This window comes from Balearica regulorum, chromosome 2 (assembly GCF_011004875.1).
Source record: "Balearica regulorum gibbericeps isolate bBalReg1 chromosome 2, bBalReg1.pri, whole genome shotgun sequence".
Taxonomy (NCBI): domain Eukaryota; kingdom Metazoa; phylum Chordata; class Aves; order Gruiformes; family Gruidae; genus Balearica; species Balearica regulorum.
Window position 1 is genome coordinate 42,535,149 of NC_046185.1, and position 17,725 is coordinate 42,552,873.

At 36.9% G+C, this 17,725-nt stretch overlaps 1 protein-coding gene across 6 annotated transcripts in view; it reads left to right on the forward strand.

The window, feature by feature from the left end:
* Window positions 1-14: 14 nt before the first annotated feature.
* Window positions 15-17,725, forward strand: part of PLAG1 (PLAG1 zinc finger) — a 52,206-nt gene continuing 34,495 nt past the window's right edge. For all 6 annotated transcript variants that reach the window (XM_075744062.1, XM_075744065.1, XM_075744064.1 and 3 more), the window contains exon 1: window positions 15-224. The gene's annotated coding sequence lies outside the window, so the exon portion shown is untranslated. The remainder of the gene's footprint in view (window positions 225-17,725) is intronic.

Genomic DNA, 17,725 nt, shown 5'->3' on the forward strand with positions numbered 1-17,725 from the left:
AACCCGCGGTGCGTGTGGGCGGCGGGCGGTGTGGGCGCGGCGTGTGCGGCAGGCTGGGCTGCACCGCAGCGCATACACTACAATGGCTGCTGGAAAGACGGGAAAGCAAACAATTTCCAGGCCCGCCGCGTCCAGCCCGAAATATGGGGAAAAAATTACAGAAAAATCGGAGAACACTGTAAAGGGTGGAAACGGGGCGCAGAGGGGATGCTGAGGCTCCCGCGGTGAGTCTGCTGCGGGTTTGGGGGGCAGGCGCCGGGGTTTAGCAGGGAAATATCAGGGTTATTTAAATTATGAAGGGGGAGGAGGAGAAGGAGGGGGGAGAGGAGAGAGGAGCAGCGAGCAGTGAGGAAAAGTTTGTGTTAACCATCCCTCCCTTCCATCCCTCTCCCCCATCTCCCGCAGCCCCCCACCGCCCCGCGTCGGACACCCCCCGGAGGGCAAAAGCAGGGGAGGGGAGGCGAGGCGAGCGGTGCCCCCCTTCTCCTCCCTCGGAGGGAGAAAGAGATGATTTTCAGAAAAACCTCTCTCAGGAGTTTCCTCCACTCCTCCCCTCCCTCCCCGCGGCGCTATGTGGGTTCGCGAGCGAGCGGGCGAGGCAGCGGTCTGCCCGGGGGACGGCAGGAGGGCGCGGGGTGCCCGCCGCCGACCCCCGCGGCGGGCCGGGGCCGCGGCGGCGGCGCGGGGCAGGGGCAGAAGCAGGAGCTGCGCGGCCGCCCCCTCCCCTCCTCGCCTCTCCGGAGCCTGTGCTGTGAATGCAGTGACAGCGGCGAGAGCGGCGAGAGGGAGCGGAAGACATTAGAGACCGCGGTGCCGAAAAATGAGGGAAAAAATTAATATAAATTCGCCCCCCGCCTCAAACCGGCCGAATTTCGCACAGAAATTTCCCCCGTGGACCGGGCTACCTGTGGGGTGTCCCTCGGACCTGGCGGCTGTGTCTTTGGGGGGATCCGGAGTGACTTTGGGGCACTCGACCCCCCTTTCCCGTCGTTTTTTGGACAAAAGTTTTTTTTTTCGTAATAAAGAAACGAATTTGCCTGCTCTCCCCCTCCGAGTGGCCCAGAAGCTTTTCCCTTTCCCATCGGTGTGTGTTTAGAGAAAAGTGTGAACCCAAGTAAGTGCTGAGTCGTGTTGCATTGGGGAGGGGGGTTTGCTAACTGAAAGCAGGAGAGATCCGGAGAGAGAGAGAGAGAGCAGGGACAGCTTGTTGTCAGTATCATAAACAACCAAAATGGAGGGAGAACTGAGGCATATAACAAAATAAAAATCAGAAAAAAATTGCCAAAAAATACCTAAAAATCGAGGCTGCTCCCCCTTTTCTTCCTCAAGGTAACAGAATAAAACCCGTGTCTTCCCGAGACCGTTTTAAGGTTTCAGGGAGCAAGGAGTTAATATTTATTATTTTTTTTTTTGTTGATGAATTCTTTGGAAAGGCAAAAGCCTCTTATAACTCGCCACCGACAATGAGAAAACGTGAAAATCCCTTTCAGGAGAGAGAGGTAGGGGGAGATGATAGTGCAGAAAGTGCATAACTTGGGGGTAATGTGAAGTGATCCTAGATAAGATAAATGCTGTATGTGCTGCTTTATAACTTCCTTTTTTAATGCTTTTTTTTGTATGTTTGGGGGGTTGTGGAGATGGGGGCTCCTTTCTTTTCCTCTGTCTTTTTTTTCTTTCTTTTTTTTTTTTTTTTTTTTTTTTTTTCGGACCGGAATGTAATGCCTTTGTAGTGTCACTTTCCTGATCTAATTAGGATGTGTGAGGCAAAGAGTAAACCTTTCCGGTTTATAAAGTGCATTTTCGTTGCCTTTGAATTTGAAGTTTTCCTGGTGGCTCCCTCCTCTATTTAAACTGGATTCTTCAGAGTAGTGTGGGGTTGAGGTAATGCTCCATAGGGAAAGCAGAGAGGGCTCAGGGGCAGGGCACCTCTTCTGCGGGTGGTTGCTGATTTCCCTGGCACGTTCAGTTCACCTGTTTGTCTCCTACAAAGAATGTATTCTGCAGTCTCCTCGTTTTATTTATATAAAATAATGATGCCTCATCTCGCCTCACATTGAAGTTAATGCGAAAGTGCTGCTGATGTTGGTTCCACGTGGGATCAGGGACATAGCAGGGCATTTTAAAGAGACAGCTTCTCTTTTCCTAGGGTTATCATCACCTCTGCAGCACCTCTGCCTCTAGCAGAGGGATGCTTCGTTGTTTTTTTTTTTCATGGAAGGGTATCAAATCGGCCCTGGTCTGATAAATTAAGGCAGGATAATAGGGAAAAACCTGCAGATTCGTTTGGATCAAAGCAATTCTTTTGTGTGTAGCAGGTCTTCAGGGGAGTTTTGTTGGTGTGTTAATTAAAATGCTGTGTTTTGGAGAGCGTTTTTTGGAATGGGTGTTGCAGAAATGAAATATGTTCAGATTATTTAATATTAAAAACCTAGTGCTGTTCTGCTAGCTGTGAATTCCCTGGGAGGAGACCTATGTGCATAGGGCAATTTCACAGACATTTTGTAAAAGTTGTGAAGCACGTTATTTTTACTTTGAATAAATACAGTTTTGTTGGGGACGCCTAAGTTTGTTGAAAAGTATTGTATAGCTTGTTCTATACTTAAAACTTCTGAACAGTCCCCAAAGGTTCTGAAAATAGTGAAAATAACTGTAGGTTTTAATTGGCCAAACTAGGGGCTTAAGTACACCTTAGCTGTGTAATTATAACATCACTTGGAAGAACTGCCTCTGGCTTTGTTTAAAAAAAGAAAAATCATCCTAACTGCAGCCTAGTTTCATGTATATGTGTGCATGTGTGCGTCCATGCATGTTTTTAGCATGGATTCTGGCTGATACAGTTTTTTGCTTAATTTTTAACTTGTAAATGTTTAACTGTAATGATTGGAAATGCTCTGCTTGTCCCTATTATCTCCTATGTATTTTAATTTTCAGTGAAATATCCTATTTAAAAAATCAACATTGCCTCTTCACATGGCAATTTGATATCTTTATGAGGAGTTATGATGTTTCCTTTACACATGCCTTATTTTTGTAATCTTTATATTTAATTCTAGATTAAAAATTGAATGTGGGTATGTGGTTCTCAAGAGGGAAGATGGAGTACTGAACTTGTAGGGAGGCTATTTCAGCAAATGTTTTCTTTGAACTTGTGGAAGTTGGGTATCAGTTGTGATAGCCCTCTGTGTGGAATAGCATGTGTTCGCAAATGATCTGTACCTTTTCTGCAAGGGTGACCAAAGAAGCTGTTGTACAGTAGTTGTTGACTGGGACAGTCTTGTGGTTAAAGATTTTGGAAGAAATCTCAAAGTTTTCCAGTGAGTCACAGTTATGAAAATTAAATCACATTAACTACTCTTAGGCTAGAAAAAAAGGCTCATTAAGGAAGAAAGATTAATCAGTTTGTATAAAGGAATGAAGTTGAACATTTTTCCAAAACTGTCTTTATGATTTAGAGATCTCTTTTATAGTTACCAAGAATTCATACTTCAAAGTTCCTTTCCAAATATTTCTTACACTGATCTCTTCTTTTTATTGACTGAAATAATGTTATCCTGAAATGCAAAGAAATTTGGTAAATTAATAGCAGTACACCATGTGTTGGTGTTCTTAATGTACCAGGGTAGATAGATAGTAGTAGATGTACAGAACTAACTTTAATAAACTAGTTAATGGTACTGAGAACAGTATTTAAAAACTCTTTGAATACTGTGTCTGTGACCATCAGTATGAAGTGTTCATACTAATTTTTACCTAATTAAGAGCTTCTAAATCATTAATATTTTAATGCTGAAAATAGGTATAGGCGCTAGTAATAACAACATGAAAGAAGCATATGTTGTGGAGTATCTTTCTTGACTTACAGTTAGGTATTACAGAGTAAATTCAGTGTATCCAACCATAGTACAAAATTCAAGACATAGGGAGGAGGAAGAGGAAAGGGTGTTCTCACAGAATTTGATACTCTTCTAAACTGGGTTTAATTTTAAGGTATAATCCAGATGGTGGTAATAATAGCAGCAGATAAATGCTCTTTAAGATTGTTTTTTTACAAACTTACTCTCTTTTTGTAGAAAACTGAATTCTTCTTATGGGTATGATGTGGTGTTTTATAAAAGGAGAAGTAGCTTTCAAAGCTTTCTTACCTCTAAGACTTAAGATAATCTTCACTATTATATGTTGCTCTGGTTCTGTACATGTTTCAGTATGATTTTTTCAAGATTTTCTAAAATTAAACACCTGAGGAAACAAATACTATGGGCTATTGTTGGTAAAGTTACCCTACTTTTTGTAGGTAAACTGGGGAGCTGTAAATGTATTAAAATCCTTCTTAGATACTTATCGATCCTATTCAATAATATTTAAAAGTTAATAACTACAGTATTCTACAACAGTACAGTAAATACAGGCATCTAAATTGACACGCATTCAACTTTTCTTGAATGCTTAGTTAAGTGTGTCTCTTGGTGTGTACTTTTCATTTGGTAATTATCCTGAAAAATTAGTTTCCCAATGTAAAACTTTGAGATTTAAATTAAGAAACTTTTTAAACGTTTGTGTAATTCCAAAGGGCACTGCATACAAAGCTCAGCCACTTCTAATGGTCGTCCATCTCTGCAGCAAGTCAGTCAAAATGGTGCCCTTAAGTCTCCTCCTTTCAGGGTAGTGCATGTGTTTTGAAATTAATGGGTTAAAGAGGGCACTGCTCCTGTTCTAAATAAACCCCTGTTTGTAACTGTTCAAGGTTACTTTGTTAAAAGAGATGGTTTATTTCAGAGTCAAAACCATAAGTTTTTAAAATTCTGTATCTATAACCTGTTATATCTTTAAAACCAGTTTTTGTCAGCAAATACCTTTTGGGAGGGTTCTTGAACAAGTTTATCTCTTTACCAAGGGGAGCTATTCTGGAAAATGTGAAATATGTTAGAGCAATTAGACCATTCTGAAATCAGTGTAGAGGCAAAAGGAACTAGCAGCCACCGCCACTGAAGTGATAGAGCACTTGCCTTCAAGGAGATGTTTTCCAAATATCTGCTAGTAGTGAGGATTTAGCTTGCATTGCTTTTGAAAGAAATGTGCAGTGTCTGTCCACTGAACTGTTAAGCATCTTTTACCAATTACCAAATGTTTAGGTAGCCTTAAAAAACTAGTTAAAAATAATTCAAATATTAGAACAAAGTAACATTTTCTATTGATCAAATGTAAAATGTTTAAATTTCTGAAATGTAGGGGATTTTATTTGCATTTATCTGAGCATTTTGTAAATAGAGAGTTGTGTATTTTTCCTGCTAATAAAAAAATCACATCTAGAATTTCATTAAATTTATATTGATTTTTAAACTGTGCAAACTTGTAACTTGAATGTAAAACATTGATTAACTCTCAATATAATCACTTACATAGCTGCCTATATTTTATTTTTAATTTTTCAAGGAATATAGTGACCCTTTATCTAAAATTGTATAGATTGCAGTTACTAATGCATTTTAAATGAACAGTTGTCCACCAAATATCAAATGCGAAAAAGTCTAATTGTAAGCAAGTTATGAAAACCTAATATTGAACAGAACTGGTCACCATTACTGCAAGTTCAGTTTTACTTTTATTTAGATTGGCTTGTTAAAGTATTTTTTTGTCTACTTTAGTTTCAGTGTTCACCTGTTATTGTCTCATCTTAGAAGGATGAATTTGCAGAAATTAATAGAATTGGAGGAAGGTTTAAATTTTTTTGACAAGGTATAACATGTTTTTAAAAGGAGTTATGTGATAAAAGTTATAAAGGATGGGGCCTTCTCGTAGGATATATTAAAATGGTTATTATTTAAACCCTGCATATCTTGTAAACAGTTACTATAGGATCATGGCATTAAAATTAACCCCTGTACGTAGCAGGGTTTTGAGATAAGTGCATAAGTACATACTTGACAGTGAAAAGTGAGAAAGCTTATATAGTTATTGTCGTGTTGAAGGAATAGATCAGTTTCTGTTATAGCCTTCTTTGTAATAATTTCTGTCCCATTCCTAATTCACTGTCTGTCCAGAGTATAGAGATACCTTGTCAAATACATTAAAATACATAGCCAGAGCTATTTTACGCATGCTTAACCCTGGCAGTTTTGATAGACATACTAGGGGCATGAAGAGAGTAGAATGTGGCCTGATGTGCCTGATTTTATTTTATTTGTTTAAAGGAAAGGAAGGAGAAAAAACAAATCAGGGCTGAACTAGTATAAAACCAAAAAGTGAGATAGATAAAACAAATGAATGTAGACAAGTGTGGCTATAATACACAGAACAGTAACTCAAAACTCTGAAGTAAAATAGCTCAAATCAGCTTTGAAAAGTCAAGTGGGAATCAGGAAAGTAAAACCTAGAATTGCCATCAAATGCAATTAAGAAATAACTATGTAAAGGAACTTGGAAAAATGCAGAAGGTGTCTGTTACAGTAAACTGAATTGCTATAATCTTCTTTTGCACTTAATGTGCTAAATTCCTCTCACAAAGGAGAATATCCCTAGAAATCAGATTAGAAAGTGTTTAAAGGGAATTATTTGTCAAAGTTGGTTTTTTTACTAAAGTTAGGATAACTAATAATAATCTCTTCCATATTGCTGTACATAATAGTTTATTTGATATCATTTAACCATGCAGACACATAGACTTACTTATGTATTGTACAGGTAATTTACCTAGTAGCCTGGCACTGTGTATCACTAACTTTGCCCCTCAAAGCTTTTCTTTATGATTGTGGGTCACATTACACTTTGGAGGCTGCCAAATCGGAAGTATTTCTTATTAAATAAGATGTAGATGGTTGATTTTGTTTTATGCACATTTACTGTGAATTTCAAAGTAATCAAAAAGCAAAGAGAATGTCAGAAATCTTATCTTCTCTCTTCATTTATTGAGTATGTATTTGTATACTACCATGTATCAGATTTACTAGTGCATGAGTTCTCAAAAAAAGCCCTGCAAATTGTCTGAAGTAATGAGATCTCATTACACTAAATGTTTGAAGAGCAGAAAGACCCTGTGTATGCAAAACAGATTTTATTGTCCCAAGTGCTTGTCACTTCTAATAAAGCTGTTTATTGTGTAGTATATGTATTTATCATGAATGTTACATTTATATGTAATACAGGTACATACACACATTTTAAGGAAACAGCTGGCTGTTTAGGGAGAATGTCATGTCTTTTGAATCAGTTGTGATATAGGAATGCTTTTTTTTAAAAGACACTTTTTTGAAGAAAAGGCATAAAGAGAGTTTCTAGCAACTTACTATTAAATTTCAATCAAGCCTGTATAGTTTAGTAATAAAAGATTTACAAGTTTGTAAATGTTAAGTTTCTTCAAACTCTTACTGTCACGTGGAATTTTCATTTATACTAATTGTGCATTTACTACAGCTACCTACATGCAAGGTTTAATAATAATACTGTATTTATCACATGGAAGTATAGATACAATATAAATATGTAAAAGTAGAAATTGCCTACAGTTGTTCTTATGTTTTCATAAGATGATACACTACAAAGATGTAAATTTATGGTGTTAGCTACCTGTTATCAGTTACTGGTGCTCTTCCCCTCAGAAGTACTTTAGGAAGAGTTAGTATTAAACTAAAATAAAACAAATTTAAAATCCTGTCAGGGTTTTGTGCTCTGTTGAAAAGCTAAACATCGACATTGTTCAAGCTTATTTTGTTCACTGGAAGCTCTTGTGGTCAATACATGCATAGTTTGTTTCATCTAGGACACTAGGAAACGGTGAACCACGTAGCTTAGAGAAGAGCTTAGACATAGCTGATCACAATAAATGCCAGTTAATTCGAATCTGTAAATTTTTTTTCCTCTGTGACTTGACAGTTTTCTTTAATTCTTTTGAATACTGGGATTGTGTTTAGACTAAACCACTTCTAATTATACCCCAGCACAAACATATAGCTTATGGCTATATTTTAATCAGTTTCAGAAAAAGTAATAAAAATATTATTGCATCTGTCAAAGGATGGTGTTGCTACATGCTATTTTAAATGGTGTTTAAGTACAGTTATAAGCATACCAGTACAATGAAATCAGCTCTATTCCTAAACAACAGTTACATTATTTGTTACTTAAAAAGTTACCGAGAATCATAATATGTTAATTATCCTAATTATTCAGGCTGTTTTTAATATGTGTTGAAATTGCTTTAAAAAGTGTATATGAAATATTTATATCAAACTCATTTAATTTCTCATTACTTGTAAAATGTAATGTTTTCCCAGTAGTAATTTTAAAGAGTTTTTGTCTTAGCTGCACGAGTATATCCTTTTCTTTTGGATACACTCTTTTCTGAACCCAGCAGTTCTTTCACTTGTTTAAAACTCTTTCATTCTCTCAGAAGGAATTTGTGTCCCATTGAGTGTTGACATTGATCAATTTTGTACTACAGAAATGGTGCTGAGGAGTACTATGGAATTAACTTACACTTGTAGCATCATCAGCACAATAATCAGGTGTAGAGTAACACAGGAAACTTGATCATAGTGGTATTTGGATGATTGGAATAGTCCCAAACTGCATGAATGTTAAACTAGCCTATGAGGAGAAAATGTCTGGTTTTGCAGCCTTGTAGCATTAATCAAATATGTGGTATCACTATTTCTCATAAGAAATACTCAAACACACACCTAGCATCAATTGCTGTAGAAGGCAAACAGAAATCTAGATTACACTTTCAGAAAGGATAAACTATGAAATAAGTTTATTGGAAAAAAAACGGGTTTAGGGGTCTCCCCTCTAGTATAATATTATTTTACCTTTGAAAACTTGACCACTTCAGAATATTTAAGAACAAGTAAGTTAAGTCCATCTTGAGTAACACATTTCGGTTTCTAGTACAGTTTTTATCTATGCATCATGTAAAACAAACTTCTTACTCTTCATTATACTTAAATATTTGTACTGAAAGGAAAGTGCATTTAAGCAGTTATTAACTGCATTGATTACTTGTTCATTTGATTGGAGTAGAAAGGTGCTTTAGTTTGGGGAGGTTGAATATATATTATTATTTTCTATTTTACTGAACATAAAAGGAGATTAGATCTTTCTTCAAGCCTTGAGTGAAAAGGGAGGTGGGGCCCGGAAGGGACTCTGGTGACTTAAATCACTGCCCCTCAGTCTCTCAAAATATTTAAATCCTATGAATTTCTGATTTCAGTTGCACAGTAATGTTGCAACCTCAAAACTGATAATACATTCAGTAACCTTGAGATGAACTCCACAATTCTTCATTAGGTAGACTGAATTTCCTAAAGGTTTTGTCTGAATAAGTACTTGTATGTTGTGCTGTTTGTTCCAGTTTTCATCAGGAATCAAGCCACAGAAAGTCTCTCGACTCTTAGCAAACCCTCAAAGACTTCATGGATGCCCTAAACTTCCCCTATTCCTATCATAATTTTAGTTGTTAAACTGTGGCTGAAGGTCAAGTAATCCTTTCTGCTAAGCATCCGACTTTTATCATAAAGGAGTTAGTTTCATATTTGGTGGTAATTTTAGCATAAAGCTTAAAGGCAGGCAGAATTTTGCTGTCAGGTTGCAAGTGCTCTCTAACTGTTGCGTGTAGTAGTACTTAAATTGCATTTGTTTCATTGAGTTAGTAAGACTCGTAGTTTGAAGAAAACAGTGTTTGACTGATTTGGTAATTCTTCCTTCCCAAATATATGTTAAAAATTGCCACCACTTTTGCTGCCAACAGTGCTCTGAAGATTATCCATCCATATAAATACATGTATATATCTCCAAACTTTTTGTAACTTAGGCCTTTGTAGGAAGGTTAAGAGGTCTAGTGGATGGAGATCATAATGTATTTGTATCCTTTTTATGAATGAACTGTTACTTAGCAACTTTGTAAATTCAGGATGTGATTTTGTGTTTGGGGTACATCTGAGAGATTATGTAGTAAAAAATACATATATTTCCCCCACCCAAGCATGGCAGAACTCAGGCCTGAAGAGCAAGTATTCTATCTTCTTGTTTTGGGTATTTTTAAACTGGTTATGTAGAGATAAAAATGTATTATTTTTTTTTTCACCTCCACTTGTTGCATTCATCAGTGGATTAGGAAGTCTGTTCCTTGATATTTTTTGAGTATGTTGCAGTGGCTGGCAAAGTTATTAAATGACCTGAACTACAGAATTTGTAGATGGAAGAGGGTAAGGTTTTTTTTCCTGTCTGATCTTGATTATTTGAAAGTTTCCTTGACCTCTTCAACAGTGCTTTGCTATAAATCAAAACAAATTAAATTGAACAAACAGTCAATAAAAATGCATGTCCAGGTTCCTCTGGCAAAGCTTATTAAAATCCAGTTGGATGCTGACAATTCTTTTCACTGTGACCTTCAAGATACTCAGCCTCTACTTCATGCTTTCCAAATACCATTATTTCCATCTATCAAATTCTAGGTAGGGCATTAGTAAATGCAAGTAGTAACTGTATAGTCTGTAATGCTAACATTTTAAGCCTGTCTCAGAATGAGACATCTATGTTAAAGTTGAAGTGCTTCTCAGGGAGCGAGTAGTATTTCCCCATCCTTTTTTTTTTTTTAATTGTAACATGCATTTGAGATTGTTTCAGGTGGCACTCATAAAGAGGGATGATCTTTCTGGTTGTCAAGAATCAAGCTGTTTGGGGGGGGGGGGGGAGTTGTAGGCTAAAACTAGTATTTTAATTTTTTTTTAGCATCATTCAGAAACTGGTGGTCATTGAGGGTACATCATGGAACAGTGGAGTCATGTGCTTCTCAGCAGGGGATGCTGCTTAATGATGGACATTCAGTGTCCTGAATGTGGAAGGAGCAGACCTGCAATGAAAGATTGGTCTTTTTCTACAGTGTGAACAGGGAACTGCTTTACTCTGAGTTTTACAAATAAATTAATTATTTTGAATAATTCCTTCACTTACTGACATTTTTATTTTTTCCTGCAGTATCAGAAATGGACACTTCAGGATGATTTTTACAAGTCTGTCAACTTGTAAGGGCAATTAATATAACCACAGATTAAGTTTAGAGTGTTTGAAAAGGACAAAAATCCTTTTACTAAAGATCTTGGAAAAATGTTTAACTGTGTTGAAAGCAAAGAAGAATAACCACTATACTAATCTGATGAAATTTTTCAACCAAGTAAATAATACTTATATGTTGTGGGAGATTCATTTAGCAATAGCTTGGCTCTCTCAGTAATGGAATGTGTGTTATATTAAATGTTTATGAAAATAATACATAATATACATTTAGAATGTAGTTTTGAGCAACGAAACCATCAGAACTTGATCAAGGCAAAAAAACCAAAATAAAATGTTGTGTCCATGTACATCCATATTGTTTTTTTAAAGTAAAAAGCTTAGGTACCTAGACATGCATAGGTATTCAGAACCCTGCCATCATTATTTCTAGGAGTGGTACAAACACAAAACTCTTATACTACATTCAGCTAGTGTGTGATAAAGTACTTTCTAAGGTTAGTGAGTTTGTTGGTTTTGTGGGTTTCAATTCAGAATTAAAAGTGATACATAGAAAAGTGATGTGGTACTAATTTAGTAGCACACAGTATTTTAGTCCAGTGTTGGAAGTGTATATTGTAAAACCTGAATGTGAATGTTACATGGCTTTGGAGTTGACTTTTTAGTAATGTGGATTGTACCTAGGAAAACAAGTGCTCTGTTTTGTCAGAATTACTGTTTCCCTCTGGTGTATTTGCCTTTAATTGTATTCTGCTCTGTGATTTTTTTTCCTTGTTATTTGCATGGAATTGTGCTCATGTTTTTTTCTCCAAACAAATACAAATAGCATTGTACTCCTGCTGTGATTATTATGTGTAACACCTCTGACTCAGCAGATCAAAAATTATGTTTATTGGAAAACAGAATTAACATTTTATACCTTTTTTAAAGACCATTTAAAAACAGCTGTGTCAAAAGAGATTATACTTTTAACATGCTAATCCACTAAGCCATCATACATGATTCTGCAGGCAATGTTTTTTATTCCAGGCAACTACTTCTTACTAGAGTCCATCTGAAAGGTTTCAGGTTATCACAGAAATATACCCATAAACTTGAATTCTTAAGGAGAGAAGCTTCTTTAACAGACTGCATAATACATGTATTATCAAATTGCAGCCTTTTTTCCAAGAATTGTTTTATATGTCAGAGCATGGTTTGGCCTGCTTTAAGGCATTCTGGTTACTCGAGACAAATTGTTGATTAAAAATGGCATATGCAAAAACCTTTTTTCAGGGTGGAGGGTAGCAATTCCTAATTTTGATGTAGAATATTATGTTGTGATAGCCAAATGGAATGCTATAATGATTATGGGAAAGAGAGAGTAAAGGAGGATGAGAATTTATGCCAGCTGGATTGGAGACTCTTGAGCTTCATCTGGATTATTAGTTTCAATTGCTAATCTTGCCTCATGTTGCTCTGCCACTTTGTTTTCTGAAGTCGTATTTTCCTCATTCAGTTGTTATAATTGTATACTGTCACTGTGTAAAGAGACATGCAAACATGGGAAACAGCAGTACTGACTTGGCAGAAAATTCTGTGAAGTGCAAAAAATACAACAGAAAAATATAGTTCTGCCTTATCTTTTGTCTTCAGGAATCTTAGTGTTATTTGTAAGAGCAGTAGATATGTGTGTGTGAGTTTGAATTGACTGTAGGGTGACTGCCACTGTGTACATCAGTGACTAGAATTTGTTAGGTATTAAATATCAATACAAGGAATTTGCTTGTACTTGGTTGAATTACAGTGCAAAGTTTGCTGAAACAGCTTAGCAATAACCATTTTCATTTATTTTTACAAATGCTAATTCAGAATGGTACAACATGTGTGAAAAGTTTAGTTGTTACTACTTGATACTCTATTCTGGCTAGTTATGGAGCTCTATTTAATGTTATCTGACAGATTAGAGTATTTAACTTGAAAATGTGCTGCTGCTCGACTGGCGAGCTGGGACATTGCCCACTGTGATTTCCTACTGGGAAGAAGTCTGTAAAGACCATTTTAAGGCAAGCTTGGCCGTACTTTAAACTGATGGAGTTAGGTAAGGTTTACACGCTGCTTTCTTGAGGCACACTAAAACACGTCTTGCAATTTGGGCCAATATATTTTTGAACTGGAGAAGTGTGTTTCATATAATGTAGAAGACTCCTCGGTTTTGGTGGCATTAGCCATATACCTTGGAGCATGATTCTGTGGAGGTTTTGTTACACAGGTAGTCTATGAACATGTTTAACCAGAGCATTGTGTTGTTGATCACTGCCATATACGACCATCTGCAAGGAACAGTGCTGTAATGAGACACGGGGAGGACATGATAAAGAAGATAGTATGTGATATAGAATAAAATGAAACGTCATAGGACCTCAGCGGAGGACACAGTGACAGTCCAGAGAAAATTCTCCTCACAGTGTTGTGCTGTAAGGCTGTGTACTATCTGTATGTGAAAGTACTTCCTACATAGTGCCTATAGATTATGTTAATAAATGAAGTATTTTCAGCAAGGAGTTTTATGTATCGGTAGACCAAAGTGTTGCATGGAAGTAACTATGCCAGTCTTTATGTAAATTGTTTTTAAATAGACTGTTGAATAAGATGGTGTTCCAAACAGTCACAGTTTAAAATCCTGATAAGGAAGGAATCGTTGTGAAGTGTTTTGTTCTGAAGCTGTATTCTGAATTGCCCTGACAGATAGAGTTCTTCAATTTTCCAGGGCTGGATTTTCACTGAACGATTAGATGAAGTTACCTACATTTGAACTGATTCCTGAAGTTAGCCTAACTGAAGTGAAAACGATAATGCTGAAAACCAGTACATAAATCACTTTGTGGAGCTGGGTTGTTAATTGCATTAGTGAAAAATACTTTCTTTGACTCACCAGTTTAAATAAAAAAGAACAAAACAACAAACAACAAAACACCTAGAGAGTTTTGTGTGTGATTAGGATATAGAGTATTACTCAATTTATATATATGGCCAGCGCAGAAACAGAGAATGTCTCTAAATTCAGCAAGCGGTGTGTGTTGCTCTAAAGGCAGCAAGTGACTCATGTGACTGTCTTAGCAGCTGGGCAGCAAGATTAGAGAGCTACTATGTACACATTCCCTTACTGAGGGGTCCAAGCTATTGCTAAATGAAGTTGTATTACTGCCAGCAGCTGAATAACGGGCATAAGAAAATATAGTAAATAAGTGTGTCATCAGGTTAGTGCAGTAGTTATTTCAGACAGTCATTAAAGTGAAGGGAAAAAAAACCCAACAAACCAAAACCGATTTTTCCAAGATTCATATTTAAAAGATTTTTGTCCTTTTTTCAAACACTCTAACTTCATATGAGATTACATGTTAATTGTCCCTTTCAATGTGTAGATTTGCAAAAGTCACCTTGAAATGGCTGTTTCTGACACTGCAGGAAAAAAAAAGAGAATGTTAGTGAGTGAAGAATCTTTTTCCAAAGAACTCATTTATTTGTAAAAGTACTAAAAATATGCTTGTATCATGAAATATTTTGATTTGAACTGAAATTGGCAAAGCATATACTTCTTGGTCACTTGCTAATTCGAAGACTTATTCATGATGTTATTCCTCATGTATTTCCTAATTGTAAGAATTTGTGAAGTTTGTTCCAAATTGTCTTTAAGTTTTCCTGGCATGCCAGTATGGATTAGTGGAATATGTATCCCTTTTTTTTTTTTTTTTTTTAAGTTTTCCTAATCTAATTTTTTTTTTTTTTTTACTCAGATACTTGCTTTTCTTAAGAAAGTTGCTAAACATTTGTGAGTGCTTTGTCCTTTATATATATGTATTTACAATTACAGATTGATATTTCAACTATTATGTATAGATGTAAACTCAAAATTGTCACTTTGTCAAACGTCTCGGCAGGACTAACCCTCATAAGAACTCCTTTAAGTCTTGAGGACCAGAGGACATACGCTTGACTATTGCAATCAAGTAAATTGATACAGAAATCAAGAAGACGTGAATATGAAGCTCCTTAGTGCTATTTTTAGTGTCAACTTTCACATCATAATTAAGTTTTAAAGATAAGAATGTAGTTACTGAAGAGGAGCTTTTGCATTTAAAAAGCCAAGACAGATGAGAGGTCAAGCCCATGATAAATTACTTATAGCAAAAGAGGACCAGAAAAGTGTGTGTTCCTAGCCATCATCACTGTGTCCCACTGCCCTCAAAAGGATTAAACTGTTTGTTTGTTCTTCTGCTTCAGGTTTCCTGGATTTCTGCTTTCTCTCTTTTCCTGTCTAGTAATGACTTGTTTCCCATCTTGTTACTCTTTCATGTTTATTGCAAGTTTGTGCAGTTTTCGTCAACAACAGTTTTTATTTATATCTCTAAGAAAAAATGAAGAACATAAAATAAGATTGTTCAGAGATGTCAGTACTTCTGAAAACTACCTTCACAAGGTGGACCATCATTTTAATAATACTGCAAAGATTTTGCATAATCAAATTTTTGTATAATAATACCTTGTTGATCTAGCCCTTTTATTTTTGCATGTGTTTAGATTTCTTCATAATCAGGTCTCTTAATGTTTAGCATTTTGAAATCTTTAATTTATAGGAAATGTTCAGTTTGTTTTTTGTTTTGATTCATCCTCTCCTGAATGTTTCATTTCTACTTCTTTTTAATGTACCATTTTCCCGTACCAGCTTGTTTTTCTACTCTGCTTTCATCATTTTTCAGTCAGATACTACTCATCAGTTGCAAAAGAAAAACGTTTGTGTTCTTATTTCTGCATTGCTTACTCTGATGGTGCTCTCTGACATAGTAGCACTAGGAAATAGAGGGATGCTTGTGTATTGGTAAATAGTTTATAGATAAAGCACTACGAGATCGTGGCCAAGGATATACCTGCAAGATATGTCATTCCTCTGACTACTTGGATGCTTCAGTGGATTCTTGTGTGCTGGTCTTAAGACGTTCCTTGAGATGAACCATCAGAAATGTCCATCTGCCAATGGAGTTTCAGGTCCTGGGTCTTGCTGCCCTGTGTTGTATGCCACAGCAGCTGCCTGGGCTCTGACTTCTTGCTGCCCACCCCGCCCACCAAGGGAAGAACTCTGCCATAGTTCAGGTTGTGTTGAGCTGCTTCCCTTTCTTCTGCAACGTGCTGTGTTTGTTTAGAGCACCTTTTACACAGCTGGAAGAATTATATAAAATAGCTGTCCTGAGAGGATATTTGCATGAACTTGGACTTTGGCTTGTTTGTTTGTTCCTTTCAGAATTACACCCAAAATTTCTTAGCAACAAATTTGTGCTGTTCCACTGAACTGAAGAGGGAAGTATCTTCTCATGGATTCTAGGGAGGAAAGCTCTTAACTTACCTCTAGCCAAAAATACAATTTTCTTTAATAAATCTGATTTCCAAATGGCCAAGGAAAAACAGCACAGCAAGATCAGCCAAAAATATCTCATATTTGTGTGAGATTGCCTGGTGTGAGCAGGCATGGTTTAAGAAAGGAATAGAAAAGATTCTTGCTTGATATAGTCCTTCTCCCCCTGCTCCCTAGTGCCGTTCCATTCTTAGGATGGGAAATTATCGTGGTGTTTACTTCTCAGGGCTGTTAGAAAATCATGGATATTTTGAAGGAAGTTGAGGTGCTGTTTCTGATGCTATTTCTGTCCTGGTGAGAGTTTCATAGTGTTACTGTGGTGGTGTGTGCCACCTGCCCAATATCCTTTCCTTTGACAGGAAGACATACAACTAAGAAGAAAAAATGGTTTAGGGGAAGCTGGTAGCTCTTTTTTTAAAAAGCTCAGCCTGTGCTCTCTGACAGCATTTCTCAGGGCTAGAGTTGCAGTCTTACTGCTTTCCTCATACCAGGGAGGCCTGGCAGGTTGGCTGGAAGTTGTAAGTTGATCAGAAGTGACTCTTTAGCTCTTCAGTTTCAGATGTGATCTTGGTATTTGGTTCTTTTAAGGACTGACGAGCTTCCCAGTGATGAGAGAGAATTTCAGCAGCTGCCTTTGGAAGGAGAGAAATCTTGGTTCTGGTATCCTCTGAGAATGCAAGCCTTCTGGGGCAAGCTGAAAAGTAAAGCATGGGAAGGATTGGAGCCTAGATAACTGAAGCACTCTTCTCCAGTAACTATAGATACTGTGGTCTTTCACAGGAGAGCAGTAGACAGGAAGAATGTTTGTTTCTAAGCACTGATGACCGGGTAAGAATAAATAGAACTAAAGGAGGCTTTCGGAGTAGTGTTGCTTTGTTCATGTCTTTTAAAAAAAAAAAAAAGTAGCATCCATTTTTAGGATTCAGTGTACTAGAGGCTGAAAAGGAAAACACAGCAGGCATCTGTCCTTCCCCTGACAAGCTTGCAGCGTTACTCTTAAGAAGGAGAACTGAGACATGTGGAAACGAAAGGGGGAAAAGCAATTAAAGTACTTGCGGTTGCATATACGCACCTTGTTTAATTTTCTGTGTTAATTTAACAACAGTGGCTGACGCTACTGTTTTAAAATAAAATAGTAAATTCAGCTGTCCCTCATTTACACAAAGCCAAATTATGTTCCTCTCAGTCATCGCCATGGGCACTCTTATGCTATCCTAATTTTCAAGCCCTGGATCACTGAAGGCAAATACCCAGTGGGATGCTAGTTCTCAGAGCTGTATGTATCCTGCAGATGGGAGTTCACAAGCCAGTTTGCTGGCTGGAAACTTATAC